The sequence below is a fragment of the Coloeus monedula genome (assembly GCF_965178545.1).
Source record: "Coloeus monedula genome assembly, chromosome: 15".
In the NCBI taxonomy this organism is placed as follows: Eukaryota; Metazoa; Chordata; class Aves; order Passeriformes; family Corvidae; genus Coloeus; species Coloeus monedula.
This window is the reverse complement of record NC_138795.1, coordinates 6,940,879-6,947,686: the sequence shown is the minus strand read 5'-3', so window position 1 is coordinate 6,947,686 and position 6,808 is coordinate 6,940,879. Positions and strand designations below refer to the sequence as shown.

Sequence of the window (6,808 nt, the reverse complement as noted above, 5' to 3'; positions counted from 1 at the left end):
AGTTACAGATAATCTTGGAGTCATCTTCCCATGCTTGCTCCTTGTCAAAGGCACATCTGTGACTGCCTGGCCAGCTGGGCTCCTCTCTGCAGAGCTGGCCCTGGTGTTACTGACGTGGGACAGAATGACTCCTGTCACTGGCACAACAGCTGACAGGGATAAGGTATTTCATTACAGAGCTGGAGACACAGTGACAGAAATGAAAATGAACAAGTGTTTCATGAAAGCTTATCTGGAAGGCAGTGTTGTTCCTGGTGGGCAAACAAATTTCCTCTAGGGCTCTTCCTGATTCTTGCTGACATCCTTCTCAATATGCTGCTTCACTGAACTGACCCGAGGATATTTCACAGCTTTTAGGAAGGAGATTCTGAATTCCCTTAGAAATATCCTATTTCTTATGCTAGGACACTCCTTCTGGTCACATCATACAAATCTTGTATTATGAAATGTACCATGGAACAGTTCTTAATTGCCTAGAAAATTATTAACTTTGAATAGACACAACACATGGTAATGCCTCTAGCTATTCCATGCAACCATTCCTCACATGCCAGTCAAATCCAAGAACAGCTGAGATGTGGCAACTTCTTAGTTTAAAACCAGCAGCATTAATAACTGTTGTTGCCTAGAACAGGATGCTCTAAAAGCTCTTGAGAACCAGAGTCTCTTATCAGACTTCCAGCCTTGAAAAAGTACACTGAAATTCACAGGGCACAGGCCGTGCTTTGGACACAGGAGTCTTTCTGAGCACTAGAAATTTTGCCTCTAAAACACTTAGCTTGTTCTGAAAATCCCTTCTCATTTAATTTCCAAAGCATACATGTCTGGAACGAGGTAATGCACGTACAGAGAGCCAAGGTTTGGGCTTTTTACTTTTCCTTGTTTTAAGGCAATATGGACAGCTGGCACTTAAATCAATGCAGGGCAAGCTGGGTCCTTTGGTCAGGGCTCTCTCAGAATCAAAAACGTGACACACTCCTGCATTTGTCTGAGCTTCATCCTGCTCCTAGAAAGGCCAAATTCAGCCCCTCATGGCTCTCTGCCTTACAGTAATAGGTGCCCTCTCCCATTCTCCATGGAAGCCCAAGCAAACAATGTCAAATGGCACATGTTTTATTCAACACACTCACAACTGTATCAGCAGAAACACTGCTCTGAGCTTTACACAAAGGCTCTATAGGGAAATACATACTAGTCCAGGAAAGAGGCCGTTCCTCTAGCAAATGTTAATATGCCGGAGGGGCTGGAATGAGTTCTGTTCTGCTGAAGGAGATCTCAGACAGTTCAGCCTTTCCCTTGACATCAGGTGTTAATCTTATCATTGTTAACAGCTAACATGGTCTGAAACCAAATTAGCCTTTGTGCAGGAGCCGGGGAGTTGGCGCTGTCTTCGCATGCCTTTGTCTTTCAGTTCTGTTATTGTGTGATTCCACCAGGGTCTCTGAATGTGCTGGGTTTTAAATAAGGCCCCATAATCAGCTACTCTGGTGAAAATCAGGAATTACTGCAATAATCTGGAAAAAAAGAAAGGATTCTGGGTTCATGTGGGTGAGCAGAATTTGGTCCCTTGCATTTGAAAAAACCAAAGCTTTGTCTTCCTTTCAGTTTTCCCTTATCTAGCTTGAGATTCTTCGAGTGCCAAAAATAATATTGCATATTACTGCCAGAATATTTATCTTTTTGAGCTCATTTCAGAGACAGGATTTGTTCAGGAGAGCCTGGGAGGGGACAAAGGCTAGGGTTTTAAAGCTCATCCTTATCTCTAGTCTCAGTGTTTTTTAAGTTAAAAGACAAATCAGAAAAAGACAAAGTCACTCACACCGAGGGAGGTACCAGTTTATCTTCAGACAACACAACTTCTATTTAATTTTCCATCCAGACACCCCATCACCCTTTGCCAAAGTGTTGAATGTACACGGGGCTGGATGAGGTTGGGGGAGGAAAGCATTTTTCTGCTGCTAATAGCAATATCTTAGTGTCACTCATGATTTATAGCCAGCAAAGAATGCTTTTTCTGGTCTATGTTCTGTTCACTGTAATGAGTTCAGAAGGAAGAGTGCAGATGCCTCATGGAGCTCACAGGAGGAAATCTTCATTAGTCCAGTCCTCTCCAGTGTGGTAGCAAGGACTGGGAACATTAGAGGAGAAACCCTCTTGTTTATAACTAGCTTATTGAAGTGCACAGGCATGAAGTTGTCATTGTGTCACTCTGCTAATGTGTCACAAACTTTCAGACACTGCTCATCTTCAAGATTCACAAGCAGCTCAGCCACATGGTGCTTCTTGCTGGTGTAGGGAAGGAAGAAGGAAATTAGGACACAGAACAAGATATTCAGGAGAGGATGAACCCTTGGGTGAAATCTGGAGGTTACATGGTTTTTCATGTAACCTGGGGTAGATTGCTGGCTCTGTTGGGAGCAGGATCAAAGGGGAGTGAACTCTGCCATGGTGCAGGAGGAACAGAGCCTCTATCAGATTAGAGACAAGTAAGAAATAACAGCAAGCCTGGATCCATCGTGTCCAGTACTCTGTTGTAGATTGAGGCAATAAAAGAAGCTATTTAGGGAAAGCACACTTGCTTGGCCACTTTAGTCATCTGTTCCCCTCACATCTCTAACAGCAGCCACAATTATCACATCAGCTGTGTTAAAGTGGACATCCCTGCCGAGGGCATTTAGTGTCTATGTCTAGACTTTTTGTTTGTGATTTTGTCTAATTACTCCCTGACACTGACAGTTCTGTCTGCTTCCCATGGCAGCCAGTTCCAGAAGTTCAATTCCACAGTGTAAAAAAGCACTTCCTTTTATCTGTTAAAACCAACCCCCTATTAGAGTCAGCAAATGCCAGCCGGTTCCAGGACTATGAACTTCCTGAGCAGCAGCTCAACCAGAGCTTACCTAGGGCCTCCTTCATTTTACAAATGTTGATGCTGTCCTCATTTTCCAGCATTCTTCTCTCCTGCCTCAAGTCACGTCTCCTAAGCTTCTTCATCCCTCATCATCTTGTTTGTCCTTCTGTGGACCTCCTTTAGTTTCACAAATACCACAATAAGCTGAATTTTGCTCCTAATTCCTGTGAAGGAGTGGGATCTATCTGCTTTGTTCTGACCTTGCTTGGGATCAACCATATGAGTGCTTTTCAGTAGGTGAGGAGGAAGGACACCTCTTAAAAAAAGTGTCAGACTGCCTCTCTCTGGCTGCAGCATCGCTGTATTCTTAATGTAATCTCATTACACTGGTCACTGAGTCAGTTCAGTGAATGGTGAAATGCATCCCCAGTTTTGTTTTTGAAGGTGAGAGACAAAAGGGCAGTCAGATCCCTTCCTCACCCTGAACTCTGTATCCAACAGATTTATCCAGGGGCAAGACTGGAGTCTAAATGACCCTGATACTGAACAAGTGTCATAGATCACAGCTTCATCCATCCATTCCATGAAACAGAGAAATGAGGAATTATGCATTTCAGGATAAGAGTGATGAGGTTTTGTTACTTGGCAACTGTAGCTCCCACACATTTTGGAAAAAAACTGAGAACATCCTGTACCTTGGAGAAATCAACCAGCTTAGGTGAGGAGGAAGGGAGCTGGCAGCAGATCCCCAAAACTTTGAGCTGGAAAGATCTCGTGAGGCTTGTGGAAGTAAAAATGTGCTTTATGTCTTCATGCTCCTCAGTTTGTCTCCTCAACATGACTCTCTGCATCAGTTTCTGGGCTCTTCATGATGAAATAATCCATTGTTCTGCCATTTCTGTCTCGCAGAGGCATTTCACAGACATCTGAATGAGCTCTAATCCACCTGCCAGCTGCAATCAGCACACAGCATGGCTGCACTCCTGTCAGCCAAGATTTGAGCACCAGAAACAAAAACCTTCAAAGAGGAATCAGCAAGAGATCTGCATGTGGAAACTGGGGAGGGGGCAGTCAAACCTGACGGTTTGGTGAGTGTACATACAGAGATAGCAAACCCAGGCAATAAGGCCAGGGTAAAATTTGACTTGCCTTCAGCAGTGGCAGCTGACTTCAGATAAGAATTCAGACATGATATATTAAAATAATAATTTAGGGCTTCAGTTGCTGGGAGCCAATCTCCAAGGCTGAGCTCAGCAGGCGGCTGTGTTGCCGGACCCCAGCTAATGCATTTATGCAGTGGTTCAGCATTTTTGGTCCAGTTTTGTTACTGACAACTTTGCTGTGTGAAATCCCGTTTCTCTTTCCTAGGTTGCATATAAGAATCCAGTGGTTTCAAAGAGCAGATCTCAGGTCTCCAAGACAACCCTGCAGTAACCAATTAAGTAAAGGTAAGGTAACAAAACTACCATGGCAAGAACTGATTGAAACGGTCTGTTGCTTCAAGGAGTGCAGCAACATGAGATTGCTACAGTGGCAAAGATGTCTTATTACAGTCTTTGTAAGGTCTGCCTGGCACTGCAGTCTGTTGTGTGAAATTCCAACTGGCTTCATGTAAAATCAGTGAGAGCTGAGTTGTTAATACCCAGTATAATATTCCAGTTCATTTGGAATCCTGGTTTTTCTAATTATGTCATTAAAAGGACATGTGCTAATGTCACTGCAACCCAAGCAGCTAGAACAGCCCAGCAAGAGCTTCTCTCTGAGACACAGCTATTAAAGCACTGCTCACACATCTCCCAGAGAGTGGGGAGAGGTTCTGGTGTATTTTCATCATGTGCATAGTATAAGAAAAGATCATAGGAAATAAATGTGAGGGAGATGGAACTTCTTTGGCTAAACCATTCCTGATCACAGGGTGTCTCACCTCTTCCAAGGCTCATATGATGGCGGTTTAATCTGCTTCCCACACAGTCTAATGTGAGCCCTTCCTAATTGTAACCAAATCTCCCTTACTGCAACCTATCACTTCTTGTCTCCTGGCAGACACAGATAATAGTTTATTACCTTTTATACTGCAGTTTTACCTATATGAAAGGTATTATCATGCACCTCTTCCCCCAGACTAAATCAAGTCACTTTTTTCTGTGCCTCCTTGCAGGTCTCATTTGCTGCACCTCTGGTTGTTCTTGCTGCTGTATTCTGGACTCTGTATTCAACAGCCAGGGGCCAGGGACTGCGCTGCCACGATGAGCACGGAGCAGGTGATGTGCAGGTACTATGTGCAGAGAGCACGTTGGGAGGGAAACAAGTGTCTGTTCTCACATGATTTGCCTACAAGCAAATCCTCCACTGTCTTCAAGTACTACCAGAAGGGACAGTGTGCCTACAGCGCTTGGTACAGGTGTGATCACATGAGGCTCACAGCTCTGGGGGGAGCCACAGCCACTGTGCTGCCCCTGGCAGTCCCCCACAGCCCCTGAGCGTGGGCCCACCACCACACGGAGCAAGCAGAAGAAGAGGGCGCTCAGGGACAGAAATCTGTGGCTTGACTGAAGAGCAGCAGAGGCGTGGTGCCCTCAGGGTTGTGGTGTGGTGCAGTGACCAAAATAAAAATCAGGAAGTGAAACCCCATTACTACTTGGAAGCACTTTGCAGTGGACTGGAAGATCCGGTCGCTGGGAGCTCTTGTGGTGACAGGGAGCAGCTGTGTCTGTACATGTTGGAAGGATGTGGCACTTGGGAGAGTGCTGCCTGTACCTCCACAAGGTCATGGGTGAGCTATGTGAGCTGCAAGTGCTTCACCCTTCCAACCAAGAAGAGAGGAAAGCTCACAAGATGATGTGCATGGCAACATTTGAGCTCGACATGGAGAAGGCCTTTGCTTTCCAGGACAGTTAGGCCAAGGTGTGCAGCATCTGTATGGAAGTGGTGTATGAGAAACCACCAGCCTCTGAGAGGACGTTTGGGATCCTTTCCAACTGCAACCACATGTACTTCATCTGGCAGCGGAGATGTGCCAAGCAGTCCAAGAAATTCATCATCAAGTCCCGTCCAGAGTGCCAAGTAATATTCAAGTTTGTCATTCCCTGTGTGTACTGGGTAGAAAAGCAGAAGAAAAATGAGCTGATTAAATAAATAATTTAAGCAGAGTGGGGAAAAAGCCCTGCAAGTACATTGCAAAAGGGAAAGGAATGTGCTGGTTTGGAAGAAAAGTGTCTTTGGAAGGAAGTTTTGCAGGGAACAAAAGGGCTGAAGGAGGTAACAAGGTTCTACAGAAATGTTAGGTTCTCGGAACAGTTGCTCTGTATAGTGGAATGCACAGCTGGGAACTACTCTTTCCAAACACAGTGACTACTTCTACACTATGGCAGACCAGGGTCTTTGTTTCACTGTCAGCTGAGCTATTTCCATGTTCTGACTCATCCATGGCTGTTTCTACACCAGTAAAAGCAGCAGCATTTGCAGCATTGTTCAAGCCCTCACAGGTGAAAATAATTATAAGGCAGAAGTTTCCACCAATGTGGAGTTTTTCACTTTTCACCTTGTTGGTGTTGCCTTGTGTGTGCAGCTCTGGGTATGTTCACAGCATGACCATGGTTCTCTAGGACAGAGGGACACAAGTGATAGGAGGCCACAGTGATCATGTCCAAACCTGCCTTTCCTCAGGAACCTGGTGCCTCACAAATTCTCTGAGTCAACCTCAGGACTATTTCTTGTGCTGCCTTCACGTTTCTGCACTCCCCATCCCTGTTTTGAGTGCAGCAGTCACTTTCTTCTCACTGTCCTGTGTAGCTCCTGTTCAGGCAACCTTTAATTGCTACTTCTTCCACTTTTCCTTGAAGAACAGCACTTACATTATACTTCCTTATGGATAGAAAGTACAGTTCTTTTCAGTTAGTTCTCTCTTCCAGTTTTGTTAAATCCCAGATGAGCTGATCTTAGACTGCTGAGCCTTGCTTT

At 44.9% G+C, this 6,808-nt stretch overlaps 1 pseudogene across 1 annotated transcript; it reads left to right on the top strand.

Moving 5' to 3' along the window:
* Window positions 1-5,094: 5,094 nt before the first annotated feature.
* LOC309578668 (E3 ubiquitin-protein ligase makorin-2-like) lies at window positions 5,095-5,983 on the top strand (annotated as a pseudogene). Its single transcript has 2 exons — window positions 5,095-5,243; window positions 5,312-5,983. The product of its transcript is annotated as an E3 ubiquitin-protein ligase makorin-2-like (transcript).
* Window positions 5,984-6,808: the final 825 nt, after the last annotated feature.